This window comes from Anoplopoma fimbria, unplaced genomic scaffold (genome assembly GCF_027596085.1).
Source record: "Anoplopoma fimbria isolate UVic2021 breed Golden Eagle Sablefish unplaced genomic scaffold, Afim_UVic_2022 Un_contig_13791_pilon_pilon, whole genome shotgun sequence".
In the NCBI taxonomy this organism is placed as follows: domain Eukaryota; kingdom Metazoa; phylum Chordata; class Actinopteri; order Perciformes; family Anoplopomatidae; genus Anoplopoma; species Anoplopoma fimbria.
The window spans coordinates 2,459-15,967 of NW_026549422.1; the positions used below are offsets into that span (position 1 = coordinate 2,459).

Genomic DNA, 13,509 nt, shown 5'->3' on the forward strand with positions numbered 1-13,509 from the left:
TTCACTTCCTGCCCTTGTATGTTTTCCAGCTTTTGTAATTGTCTACCCCGCCCCTGATTGAATACACCTGTAATGTATTAGTCTTGTCAGCCTTGCTCTGTTCCCTTGTGTTTCTACAACCTATCAGCTTTCAGCCTGCCCTCATGTCTACCCACTTGTGTCTTGTTGTCTGATTAGTTTCTTGTGTATTTATAGTCCTGTCTTTTGTCTGCTAGTTGTTGGTTTGTCTGTTATGTCTGCTGTGTTCCTGCCTTGTTCCGTCTATGTTCCCGTGGATATTCCGGGTTCCTGTTTCTCGTCTTTTTTCGTAGGGACTTTCTGTTATTACTTTTGTCATCACCCCATCTAAGTTTTGTTTTGGACTCTTGTTTATTAAAATCCCTGTTTAATTATCCCTCTGCTCCTCTCGTGTGTCTGCGTTTTTGGGTCCATCTCCTTTGCCTCTTTACCAAAACCCGACAATGATGCTGTTAAGTGCACTATACTTGATGGGAACTGGAAGTGCTTATACAAACTACAGCGGGTGGGACGTTGTTGGTATCAGTGGGGGCTCAACTACAAATCTTTCCCCTAGCCCCTGTTACAGGTTAATCTGGCCATGCAGCATATTCAAAAGTTACTGGGAAACTGGTTCTGATGGGTCTGAACTGGGCTAAAGATTGCAATTGTAAACTGAATGTATACACTTCAAATTATGCTTGCAGGTAGGCCAATCCTCTTCACAAAACACCTAAGTGGTTATTGCTGCTTCTTTTTTCTTTTACTGTATCATTTAAATGTGAGAAGAAGCGCTCAGAGCACAAAGAAGAAAACAAAATGCTGTCACTTGCTGTCACCCGCTGGAGTTTTTCATTACCACTTATTGTCTGCTGGCTTTGCTAAACTTTGCACAAACTGTCAATCATTCCCAATTTGTAATGAGTTTTCTGACTGAAATCTGGGAAAGGAAAAAAAAAACATGATGCATGAGCTCCTAAGAGTCAAGTGCTGAAATGTATGTGCTCTAATATAGTGAGAATAAGGGATTGTGACATAGAAAAGAAAGTATACAGTGGGTACGGAAAGTATTCAGACCCCTTTAAATTTTTCACTCTTTGTTTCATTGCAGCCATTTGCTAAAATCGAAAAAGTTCATTTTTTTCGCATTAATGTACACTCAGCAACCCATCTTGACAGAAAAAAACAGAAATGTAGAAATTTTTGCAAATTTATTAAAAAAGAAAAACTGAAATGTCACATGGTCATAAGTATTCAGACCCTTTGCTCAGTATTGAGTAGAAGCACCCTTTTGAGCTAGTACAGCCATGAGTCTTCTTGGGAATGATGCAACAAGTGTCTCACACCTGGATTTGGGGATCCTCTGCCATTCTTCCTTGCAGATCCTCTCCAGTTCTGTCAGGTTGGATGGTGAACATCTTGACAGAAAAAAACAGAAATGTAGAAATTTTTGCAAATTTATTAAAAAAGAAAAACTGAAATATCACATGGTCATAAGTATTCAGACCCTTTGCTGTGACACTCATATTTAACTCACATGCTGTCCATTTCTTCTGATCCTCCTTGAGATGGTTCTACTCCTTCATTGGAGTCCAGCTGTGTTTAATTAAACTGATTGGACTTGATTAGGAAAGGCACACACATGTCTATATAAGACCTTACAGCTCACAGTGCATGTCAGAACAAATGAGAATCATGAGGTCGAAGGAACACCCAAGGAGCTCAGAGACAGAATTGTGGCAAGGCACAGATCTGGCCCAGGTTACAAAGAATTTCTGCAGCACTCAAGGTTCCTAAGAGCACAGTGGCCTCCATAATCCTTAAATGGAAGAAGTATGGGATGACCAGAACTCTTCCTAGACCTGGCCGTCCAGCCAAACTGAGCAATCGTGGGAGAAGAGCCTTGGTGAGAGAGGTAAAGAAGAACCAAAGATCACTGTGGCTGAGGCTCAGAGATGCAGTAGGGAGATGGGAGAAAGTTCAAAGTCAACTATCACTGCAGCCCTCCACCAGTCGGGGCTTTATGGCAGAGTGGCCCGACGGAAAGCCTCTCCTCAGTGCAAGACATGAAAGCCATAGAGTTTGCCAAAAAACATGGAGGACTCCCAAACTATGAGAAATAAGATTCTCTGGTCTGATGAGACCAAGATTGAACTGTTTGGCGTTAATTCTAAGCGGTATGTGTGGAGAAAACCAGGCACTGCTCATCACCTGCCCAATACAATCCCAACAGTGAAACATGGTGGTGGCAGCATCATGCTATGTGTTTTTCAGCTGCAGGGACAGGACGACTGGTTGCAATTGAAGGAAAGATGAATGCGGCCAAGTACAGAGATATCCTGGAAGAAAACCTCCTCCAGAGTGCTCAGGACCTCAGACTGGGCCGAAGGTTCACCTTCCAACAAGACAATGACCCGAAGCACACAGCTAAAATAACAAAGGAGTGGCTTCGGAACAAGTCTGTGACCATTCTTGACTGGCCCAGCCAGAGCCCTGACCTAAACCCAATTGAGCATCTCTGGAGAGACCTGAAAATGGCTGTCCACCAACGTTCACCATCCAACCTGACAGAACTGGAGGATCTGCAAGGAAGAATGGCAGAGGATCCCCAAATCCAGGTGTGAGAAACTTGTTGCATCATTCCCAAGAAGACTCATGGCTGTACTAGCTCAAAAGGGTGCTTCTACTCAATACTGAGCAAAGGGTCTGAATACTTATGACCATGTGATATTTCAGTTTTTCTTTTTTAATAAATTTGCAAAAATTTCTACATTTCTGTTTTTTTCTGTCAAGATGGGTTGCTGAGTGTACATTAATGCGAAAAAAATGAACTTTTTCGATTTTAGCAAATGGCTGCAATGAAACAAAGAGTGAAAAATTTAAAGGGGTCTGAATACTTTCCGTACCCACTGTATGTTATGCATTTATGTGCATCAAATCATCAGAGAGGTCCATGTTTCATCAGCTTAAGATCTTTCTAAATGAGGGTTGGAGCATTAACGTGGACCCTGCTAACATAAGGGGGCACTCGATCAATCCCCGTCTCTGTCTAATCTTGTAGGACAGCAGTGGAGGGTGAGTCACGGTGCTTATTGATCACAATGGGGACTTTCCCAGACAATACAGCTTATAGTTACAGGTAGTGCTTTCCTATCACCTATGATGAGAGGACAACAGCAATTCCCGGTTCCAATTCCCAAAATGAGCCGAGTCAATGCAATCAGCTTTCAGATATACGGCTGGGAGATCAATAGTCCTTTCACTATCATGAGTGAAATAGAATGAGTTAGTGTGTGTCTCTGGATGACCCTTGCAGAGGTGACCTCTGCTCGATCCTGCCAAAAGGAGCCTGAGTCCAACTGCTTTTCATTTGGGCAGCTGAGATGGCAGCTCTATGGTAAAAAGGCAGTAAGATGATGAACCAAGTTAATGAGTCCTCGATTAATATTTCTATAACATGCCCTTGCACAGCATGTGACAAAATATACTTTAAAGTGTGCAGCTCAAGACATGGGATTAAAGCAATTAAAATGAAAGATGGCGCATGTCTGGTCTGTGAGGGAATGGTTATTGCATAGCCAGCTCTAATAGCGGTCAATTTCTCTCGTTTGATCTTTGTAGAATACATAGGGCAGGGTTTGTGCATAGCTGCATGGAACCGCTATGCACATATACAAAGCTGTGTGATTTGATGGCCTTGATTCATTTCAACAGTCAGACATTCAATTTCATGGCAATCCATCTTGTGATTGTTGAGACATTTCAGCCTAGATCAAAGTAGTGGACCGAACAACAAAACCCACATTGCTATTCGTATAGTTATGCTTCTATCAGGGCTTAAAAAAGCAAAGTCAGGTTCTCTCTGGCATTAAAAGTATTGTTGAGGGTTTGCTTGGGCAGTCTTTTTATTTCTTTCCTTTTGATAACCAACTATTTGTTTGTCAATGGGAGCACCATAAACATTTATTCCCTTCAAAACACTGAAAGACATACCTTAAAGATAATGCCGTACGCATACGAGTATGTACTGTAGCAGCTTATTTAGTTTCTTTTGAATTATTCAGCTTTTCTTTTCTGACCCAGCTGACACAGAGAGAAATATTTCTCACAAATATGTTTTTTTTTATCAAAAGTCCTACTTCCTTTGCTGACTAATTTCCTCTCCTTGTCTGGGGGGAAAAGAGTGAATATTTAGACATGGCACTATGACAATTAAATTGTGTGATATATTACTGTGTTTTGAGAAAACGCTACGTACGGAAGGGGTTATTTCTCTATCTTTCAGACAGAGATTATGTGAATGTATATCTCTGTGTGTTACCATGTATAATAGCCCTGGCTAGGGGTTTTATCCAGACACAGTTCTTTTAGACTTTTATTTTACAGATAATTGATGAAGTGCACAAAGTAACCTTGGATGGGAAGACGCAATATATAAGCAACTGAACCAATGTCCTCATTCCCTCTTATTCCAGTTAATTTCCTGAGACTTTTTAAAAGCGCATTTCAGGGCAATATCAGACCTGTGTGTTTGAGGAATATTCGTCCTTTAAATGTATTGAATAATTACGCATGTTGAAGGGTAAATTCCATATGCCCTTGCTGATGCAGTGCATTTTAAACCACTGCTCTATAAAACTGGGCTATACAGTATGTGTTTTCCACAGTAACTGCAAAAAAAAAGGTCTGGTTACTACCATTTCCTTCGTCCACTGGCTGCTTCCTGTTGTGTCCTGTGTTCCAGTAAAAATGCAACGCTATCAGCATTCATTAAGACTTAGGGCACTTCCACATAGCCTGCCAGGCAGCTGTCACCATGTGGAGTCATGAGTCTAGTCTGCAACTTTTCATTGAGGAAACATTTATGGATCAGAATTTAGCACTGAGACGTATTAGCCAGCTATGATGCATTGTCAATGGCCTCTTTTACCAAAATGGGCAATGAAAGACGTCTGTGGAAAGGTGTATGTTTTAAATTATTTTAAGAGAGTCAATTAAATGTTAAGTATACAATTGAGCCAATGAGTTTTCCAAAAGCTCATTTATTCCAAAACTGACTTTCCAGGTGCTGTGGTAAAGTCTGATTCTGCCTTCGTATGCACTGTTTTCCAAATAGTTACCAAACGTCAGCAGAGCATTTGAGGGAGAGAGGGTAGCTGCTGCTATCCAGTGATGAAGAAATGAATAATGAATACAATGCCAGTGTGGAAATCGATAAGATTTGTTGCTTTGTTTTATAGATGTGTAATAGTCAGCTAAACATTTATAAATCAGACATAGATAATAATTCATTTTTTTTCTTCGCAGAGAAAGAGCAAATTATATTATGTGTTTCATGCACACAGAATCCGGTCTTATCTTTGCTGCTGTCTCCTCAGGTCATTTAACCACAGTCCACAGTAGGGTGATATAAAATCAATCCACACTCTCAGTATGATTTCATGGCTTCCTTGTTTTGCCCAAATTGTCCCTCACTATGAAAGCAAATCATTGGATTTTCCAGCTAGTGGGTTGTCATCATGCATTACCTGTAAAATCACGCTATTTCTCCAGGGCACATACACACAGGGTATAATGTTATTATAATTAATATCTCACACTATATTGTAATTAGTGAAATAAAACAGCGATTTGATTTCCCCCCCCTTGTTGATTCAAATCAAAACACATTAGGCCAGACTGTGATTCCTTAGAGGAGATATTGGGCTGAACCACGACCTTCAGAGTTGTTTGTGAGCTGTATACGACAGGTCGTGTATGTCCCGCTGCATATTTAGTTTAAATGGGACTAATGCCATTTTAGAAAATCAACAGTGTTGGAAAATTTGATTAAAGTAGGTTAATTAGATATTGCATATTACTCATTGAAAAAAATAATGACATTACTTTCCTCATCACTCAGGTAATTCAATACATTACTTTGACTTTTGTTGACCAGTATGGATCTATTAGAGGTGCCTTTTAAAGGTGCTCAATATGACATTCAGAGCACATCTTTTACCTTCACACCGCTCTTAAAGTGGCGAGGGCCACAGTAGAAAGCCAGAAATCTTGGCTAAAGAAGCAGCTATAACCAATAGGTTTTTTGGGATATGCGCAAATATTGCAGCGCCGACCTTTTAATTCTTTAACGACTGAATGAAAGAGGAAGACTGTGTTTGCGCGGTCTAACAACGGATTAACTAACTGTTTAGGTTAATTGGTGTTTGCACGGCTGCATGTACACATTATATTAGTGTAATATTGAATTTCATTAGTCATGTTAACAGCATATTGTCTATTTCAGAATAACGGCAAATAAATTAATATTTAATGCTTGTAACCACAGTCAATGAAGCTGATTTCTAAATGTAGGCTAACTAGTTGCTAACATCAGCAAGCCAGCTAAGATGGCCTTTGCCAAACGCTAGCCACCTTTACCAGCCCTTGCGCTAAGCTAACGCATCCAGTCTTTAAACTGAACACACAAGGACCAAAATTAATATTAGTCCACCATCAACTTCCCGGTGACTGTAATTTAATGACGGAATTTCAAATAATAATCCCTTACCCTTCTAGTTAATGAATAAAATCACGGTTGTCCTGAGTGTTTTGGTGAAATACTTTGCATGTGTGTGTGTCTCCCTGTGTGCAGACACAAATACTGGGCCATATTCTCTTCCCTTGTGAATTATGGTAGGTGTCATTCAACACATTGTATTCCAAGGCAGAGCAGTAATATATGACTAACTGCTACTCTGTTTCTGCAGGCAGCCTGGAAAAACACACCACACTGTAATCAAGGGTAGAGCATTATTAGCTGAGTGCAAATTTATGAACCGGATTGTAAATATTGGATTTCTCCTTCCTTTTCCCTCTTATGGGATGAATTGGAATGAAAAGTGATATTATTGTAGAACATAAAATAGATTCCATGGAGAGCTTATGGGGAGAAATGTTAAACACTCAGATATAAAATCCTGCTGTGCCAATCTGGAATGAGTTATGATCCATATTCATTTGTGTTATTTATTTAACAGATGCCATCATCTGCAAAATAACAAAATCCTTTGTGTTTTGTTTCAGCTGGCATTTATCCTGGATGATAGATATACTGCTTTGCAACCAAACTCTTAAGTGGTAAGCAATAGGCTATAGACGTTACTTTACTCATTAATCAACAGCAAAGGGAATTCATTATATTTAATTTACTTTTGTTACACAGTACAGTTTGATAAAGGGTGCCTTAAAATGAGCTCAATATGAAATTAAGAGAATACCTAGTGCCTCCATACAGCTCCCAATCATAGACTGTATATAAGAAGTGGATGAAGTCATCTTGACATCCCCCATTGATTTGTGGACTACCGTTTTCAAGCCACAAGTTCAGTTAATATTTCAGTCATAGAGTTACTTTAAATCTTGAGGCAATAAAAACTCCAGGTAAAGTTTAGCTATCTAATTTGATAACAACATTGTTGGACATTATTATACTGTGCTGGTAGAAGTGTGCCATGAATAATGTTTTTTTTTTTTAAACTAGAAATATTCAGAAATGACATCATGGCAGAAAAGCAAGAACACAGATATACTGTTCAATATATGAGCATGGAAGTTCATTTTATTACCTTCACAAAAAGTTTGTTTAACAATATAACTGAGGAAAATATCTAATTGCGAAATCTTCTCTCGAATTTGTCTTTGCAATTTAAACCGTAATTATTTTCTATGGATTAATAATAATTATAATAATAATAATACATTTTATTTGTTGCCGCCTTTCATGGCACTCAAGGTCACTTTACAGCATATAAATTCAGTGGTAAAGCACAATAAATAACAGATTAATAAAAACATCTCAATAATAAAACAACAGTAGCATATCTGTACATTCAGCACCAGAGCATAGCTGGGAAATAAGTTTAAAAAATATATACATATATATATTTATACATGTATACATAAACACATATACGAAAGGAAGAATGCGAAAAGATGCAGCTGGCGCAGTTAAAATGAATATGCTAGTTTGAAAAGATGGGTTTTAAGAGCAGATTTGAATTCTGTAGTGGAGTTGAGTATACGCATGTGAGGGGGAAGTGAGTTCCAGAGTTTGGGTGTAGCGTAGGAGAAGGCCCTGGCACCAACTGTGCTGAGGTTGATGGTTGGTAGAACCAGTAGACCAGCAGATGAAGACCGCAGGGCGCGGGAAGGGGTGTAGGTCTGGTGGAGGTCTGTGAGGTAAGTGGGAGCTAAGTTGTGAAGAGCTTTGAATGTTAACAATAAGATTTTAAAGTTGATCCTTTGTGACACAGGGAGCCAGTGAAGTTGAATCAACATGGGAGTGATGTGGTCAGTAGCCTTTGCGCCTGTGATAATCCGTGCTGCAGAGTTCTGGATGAGTTGTAGTCGCTGAGTGAGTTTGTTTGGAATCCCTGCCAGGATCCCTTTGCAGTAGTCAATGCGTGATGTGACCAAAGCATTGACTAGAATCTCTGTTGAGTGTTGTGTTAGAGCGGGGCGTAGTCTGGAGATGTTTCGCAGATGGAAAAAGGCAGTACGGGAGATGTTATTTATGTGACTGGAGAACGAAAGAGTCTCGTCCAGGATGACACCAAGACTCTTAACCTTTGTAGAGACAGGTACGGTGATTCCAGCGATGGGGAGTTAACAGATATTACTTTTTTCAAGTGTGGATTTGGTGCCAGTGATGAGAAGCTCAGTTTTACTGCTGTTGAAGTGAGGTGGTTGGTTGTCATCCATGTCTGTAGGTCATTGAGACAGGCGGTGAGGGTACTGGAGGGGAGAGTAGAAGTGGGCTTCGAAGACACATACAGCTGTGTATCTTTTGCGTAACAATGGAATTGAATACCATAGTGCCGGAAGATGTTGCCAAGAGGGAGGAGGTAGACAATGAACAGGAGTGGCCCCAACACTGAGCCCTGCGGAACTCCGTGATGGACTGTGGAGCTTTCTGACTTGTATTTTTGGATCTGTACAAAATGGGTCCTGTCCGCAAGGTAGGATGAAAACCAGTGATGCACAGTGCCCCCAACTCCAATGCTTGCCAGACGGCCAATGAGGAGTTGATGGGATATGGTGTCAAATGCTGCGGTGAGGCCCAGGAGGATGAGGATGGAGAGTAGACTGGAATCAGCTGCACGGAGGAGGTCATTGGTGATCTTTACCAGGTCTGTTTCTGTGCTGTGTTTAGGGTGGAAGCCCGATTGAAATTGTTCAAAGTGATTATTCTTGTCAAGGTAGTTCTGAAGTTGAGATGCAACTACCCGCTCCAGAATCTTGGCGTTGTATGGTAGATTTGAGATAGGCCGGTAGGTGCTATGGTGAGTCCAGCCCTGGTTTTTTAGGGTTGGTCTGATTATGACAACTTTCAGTGATGGTGGGACCATACCAGTGGAAAGAGAGGAGTTGATAATGGAGGTTATCAGGGGGATGATGGAGGGCAAGCATGCCTTAACTAGGGTTGTGGGGATTGGATACAGGTGACAGGTGGAGGTATTGGACTTATTAATCAGTTCAAAAATGAGATTTTCTGTTGGGAGGCAGAAGTCATTTAAAACAGTGGAAGGGGACAGTTTCATGGTGGTTGCAGACGGTAAATCGGTCTGCATGATGTTGGCAGAGGCAAGCTGCTTATGGATTGAGGTGGTTTTGGAGTTGAAAAACTTCAGAAAAGCAGAGCATTGTTCATGTGACGGGTTCGAGATGGGTAGTTCAGCAGAGGTGATGTTATACGGTGTAAATTATTACTAACTAATCATGCAACTTACATGACGAATTATTATCAAAATATCATTATTGTATTCAAAAGTGGTGCAATATTTACTTTAAAAGCTTAGCAGGCTTGTTAGCGTTAACTTTAGCTTCGCAGGCTGAGTACAGCCAGCTTCACAACTCTGAATCCCAGAAGTCCCAGCGCTTTTACCTTGACAAACCTATAATGATGCTCTGATGTGTTTAAGTGTTTAACAGGTATGTTCCGACAATACCTTCTGCTAGCATTCACTCATTTAAACCCTTGACAAGTACCAAGCCACCTGCTAGCTTCCTCTATAAAAATTGACATGGGGTGATTAACTAGATTCTGTTAGTCTTTTATGAACAATTTTTTTTTTCCAACCATAATAAATGCATATTGTTTTTCTCTTCCACAAAACCATCTTCAGCCAAATGCAAATAGCATACAGAAAAAGCACAACCATACAATAATCAAGATTGTATTTTTGGTGATATACCAGTCACAATAAATCCTAATTAGCTACAGCTGAGTGCATGTAAAATTAGGATTTTGATATATAAACAATACATTTTTCAGCGCTATGGCCCACCACTATTTAATTTAAACTAAAATGTGAGTATGTGGACCTTTTAACTTAGACTGAGTTTGACAGTGTAATAAATGGTCAGATCACAGCAGTAAAGTGCCGGTTGGCATCATACTTCCATTTAGAAATCAGGATTAACCAAGATAGAAGATCTGTTTATATTTTAAATTGAATAAAATTGATTGCTTTACCTTTTATGGAGGAATAGTTTTTCCTTTCCATATACGCAAAGGTGGAACTATCTCATGACTCATATCTCATTCCTTAGAAGGAAATATATGTCTGATTCAATCATGCTTTGGGCACTAACAATTCTAAGGGCAAAAAAGTTTATTTAGAGAATCACTTTGCAATTTATTGTTGCTGTACATGCTTCGCGACTCAACCAGTTCCATACATAAACATCAAGTGGTATTGCTAGTTTTCAGAGGGCCAGAAATCAATGCCATCTGTAATCACATAACCCATCAGAAGCCTTTCATCTGAGAAAAAACTCCAACAAATCCACAAAGCCTCAATCATCCACTGGCTCTCAGGCGGTTTACGAATAATTGTTAGTGGAAAGATGGAAATTACTGAAAATACTAAGCTGTGTTCAGGGAACACAGCTTAGTACTTTTGGTTTAGTACTTTTGGTTTACTCGTCAGAAAAATCTGCTCCTACCTTACAAGCTGCTGTTATGTGCTCGCAGGGAGGCTGTGTGTGTGAGCATGAAGCTCTCAGTACACTGCTGACTGCTGGAAGATGGCGACCTGCGTGGCGAACGCTGAAAGCGACTCCTCCGGTTGAAGTAGCTGCCAGCTGTCCAGGACCGCTTGTGCTTCCTCAGGTACTCCTTGTAGTTCTTAGTGAGCAGCGTGTACAGAAAGGGGTTGATGCAGCTATTGGAATAGGTCAGACACGCGGTCAAGTAGTTGATGTTGCGTTTGGCTTTGGTTGACAGGGGCAGTGAGGGGTGGAACTGACACAGCAGCTGCCAGATCCAGAAGGGCAGGAAACATGCCCAGAAGAGGAGCACGATGGTGAAGATCAGGTACAGCACCTTTAGGAACACAAGAGTTGAACCATTAATGACAATCAGAGATGCACCAGATAGTGATGGATTAATTATTTGATTAACTGTATCTAACCAAACTACGCAATGAACACAAAAACTCTTTCCTTTGAATTCACAAGATCCAATGTGCGTGTTTATAGGCTGAGATATAGCAAAAAGCATGCCCTACTATTATAATAGTAACAGATGACTATGAAAGCCAAGGGCGGAATATCAAACCTTTTTGCCCCAGCATGATCTCAGCAAGATATCCATAATTACTCACAGCACTGGTAGGGACAGAGCGTAGCCTACTAACTTTTCTTGTGGGAAGTAGCAGCACTTTTGAAAGTTAGGCAGTCTGCATTCTATCTTGCTCCAAGGTTGAGGTTAAATTAATGAACTTATGAACAGCTTTTAATGCAAGTGAATGGCAGCATTTGCCACATTGTTGAACACACTGATAAGACAAAATGAACCTGTCTTAAGCCCTGCAATGAAGTAAATTAGAACGGGTTTTGTCCCAGTGTGAGCTGAGAGCAAGAGGAAAATGGACAATAGAAAACCTGCAGCAGTAAGTAAGATTGATAAAGGAATGCCTTAAGCAGTGAAACAAACTAATGCTGCTGCAGTAATATTCTCTAAAATATTTTTCATCCTTTATAATGCGGTTGTGTGGTTGGCAAACCCTTGCCCAAACAGAAGGTCATAGCTTTGAGAAAAGTGACTAAATCAACCGCCTTGGTGAGTGGAATGTCTTAGGCGGGACTTTGCACAGCGTCTTGCCCAACTGCCTGCCTATTTATCAGACTCTACCTGATAAATGTGTCTGGATTAATCTCCAGCTGAGTTGCAGACTGGGTAAAACATGAGGGACATGGACTAGGGTGATGCCGCACACCAAAAAGGAGAACCAAGAACTGGGCCTCAGATTGGATTAGAGGGACTGTCTTTCCTCCACAGAGGAGGAAGTTGGAGTAGTGGGATGGGTTAATAAAAGGTCAAACCTTTTCACATATGTTACGGTTTGGTTTGGAGTAGGGTTGTTATACATGACTGAACACATACATGCAAATATTCACTGCGTACATCTCTGAAGACGAGCAGTAAAGCCCAAAAAGGACTATAAGAAATAAATCTTGAGTGTAAGTACAAACACTTGTAACCCTTGGAATACACTATCTTGTGATACACTGACCTTTTGATTGGGAAGTTTCTTCGTCTGTTTGAATGTCTCCGTCTGTGAGACCCAATAGGTGCGTGCAAGCTGGATGTAGAGATAGCCAATGATCAGTCCAGGAGCCACAATGCTGGTGCAAAACAGGAAGGAGATGTAAACCTTGTAGGAGAGTGGCGACAACGTGGGCAGACACATAGCCTTGTTGTCCTTTGTCATTAGCTGAATGCTCACGATCATTGGCAGGGTGAGGATGAGAGATGCGGCCCAGACCAGCAGAGCGATGGCCTTCCGGTAACTTTTGGACCGCTTGACTGTGTCGAGTGGCTTGAGCACAGCAAAGTAGCGCTCTGTGCTCATGATTGTCAGTGTGAAGATACTGGCGTGCATGGTCAGGAAGTCGATGCTGATCAGAATCCGGCACCCTGCGTCCCCGAAGTACCACCCCTTCAGGAAGTGTGTGCAGACCACAAAGGGTATGGTGAGAAGATAAATCAGATCTGCCAAAGCTAAGTTTATGATGTAGATATACATGGAGGCTGCAGTCCTCATGGAGGTGGCACATGACCACCAGGGTGTAGATGTTGCCCAAGACTCCAACGAGGCACATGATGGAGAGGATGGTGCCGATGGTAAAGGTGGCGGCTGTGTCCTCATGTGTGCTCAGAGGAGTGTCGGTGGCGTTGGCGCCCCTTTCCACGAGGACTCCCACAGGCTCCATGGACACTGTAGTCATATCTGGATGCGTGGGGACAGAAATGTAAGGGTTGAGGGTGGCAACTGTACAGAAAATCAACTTTCGGTAATCAACCCTTGTTGTATGACCGACTATTGTATTATTATAGTATTGTATAGGTTTGGAACTTACATAAATAAGGGCTAATATAGTCAGCGAAACTATGCTGGCATGTTTCATTTCATTCACAATCTCCTTTAGTAACAGAAGCAGTCATTAGGAAGGCTTTAATGAGCT

The 13,509-nt window shown here is 41.0% G+C and overlaps 1 pseudogene; it reads right to left on the reverse strand.

Moving 5' to 3' along the window:
- Nucleotides 1-10,987: 10,987 nt before the first annotated feature.
- LOC129114756 (urotensin-2 receptor-like) lies at nucleotides 10,988-13,287 on the reverse strand (annotated as a pseudogene).
- Nucleotides 13,288-13,509: the final 222 nt, after the last annotated feature.